Consider the following 787-nt stretch of genomic DNA (forward strand, 5'->3'; position numbering starts at 1 on the left):
GGTCAAGTTGACGAGCAAAAAAAAAATGTACATATCATTTTTTTTTTTCATGTAAAATTTTTGAATGGAACAATAAAATGTTATTTATAGTATTTATATTTTATTATATTTTATAAATTATAAAATTCTAAAATATTTCTAAAATGAATAAAGATGATTTAATGAAAAATTGTATGGATATTCAAAATCTGTTAGAAGTTGGTGACACAAATTATATAAATGGTCGAGAAATTTTCGATGAATTAATAAATGTTTAATTGATTAATAAACATATAAATGGTCATTCTTTGTGAGATTATTGAAGAAGACACGTCACCACTAAAAGTTCCAGAAAAAATATTTAGTTACAGCGTTGGTGACATTTACTGCAATGTGTCCATAGTATTAAGAATATTGTTAACTATGCCTGTAACTACTGCTTCAGCAGAACGATCTTTTTCAAAGCTGAAATTAATAAAAAAACTATCTCCGAAGCACGTTGTCACAAGAAAAAGTCACCAATTTAGCTATAATCTCTATCGAAAAAGAAATTGCTGACCAATTAAAATATAATGATATTATTGATCAATTCGTGGATATAAAGAGTAGAAAAGTTAATTTTTAATATATTTTTATATTGCAATATTGTGCCTATTGCTATATTTTATATTTGTTGTCTTATTTTGTCAATATTTTTTGATAACTTTTATTTATTATATTATATTAAGTTTGATTATATGACATGGTGCGTTATTAGTTAATTTACTTATTCATGTTGTTGTAGGTGCAAGGTACTATATTTGTTAAG

The 787-nt window shown here is 24.0% G+C and overlaps 1 protein-coding gene across 2 annotated transcripts in view; it reads left to right on the plus strand.

Moving 5' to 3' along the window:
* Nucleotides 1–787, plus strand: part of LOC100164836 (pyridoxine/pyridoxamine 5'-phosphate oxidase) — a 13,325-nt gene that overhangs the window by 2,920 nt on the left and 9,618 nt on the right. The gene's annotated exons all lie outside the window — the stretch shown is intronic.

Source organism: Acyrthosiphon pisum, chromosome X (genome assembly GCF_005508785.2).
Source record: "Acyrthosiphon pisum isolate AL4f chromosome X, pea_aphid_22Mar2018_4r6ur, whole genome shotgun sequence".
NCBI classification, from domain to species: domain Eukaryota; kingdom Metazoa; phylum Arthropoda; class Insecta; order Hemiptera; family Aphididae; genus Acyrthosiphon; species Acyrthosiphon pisum.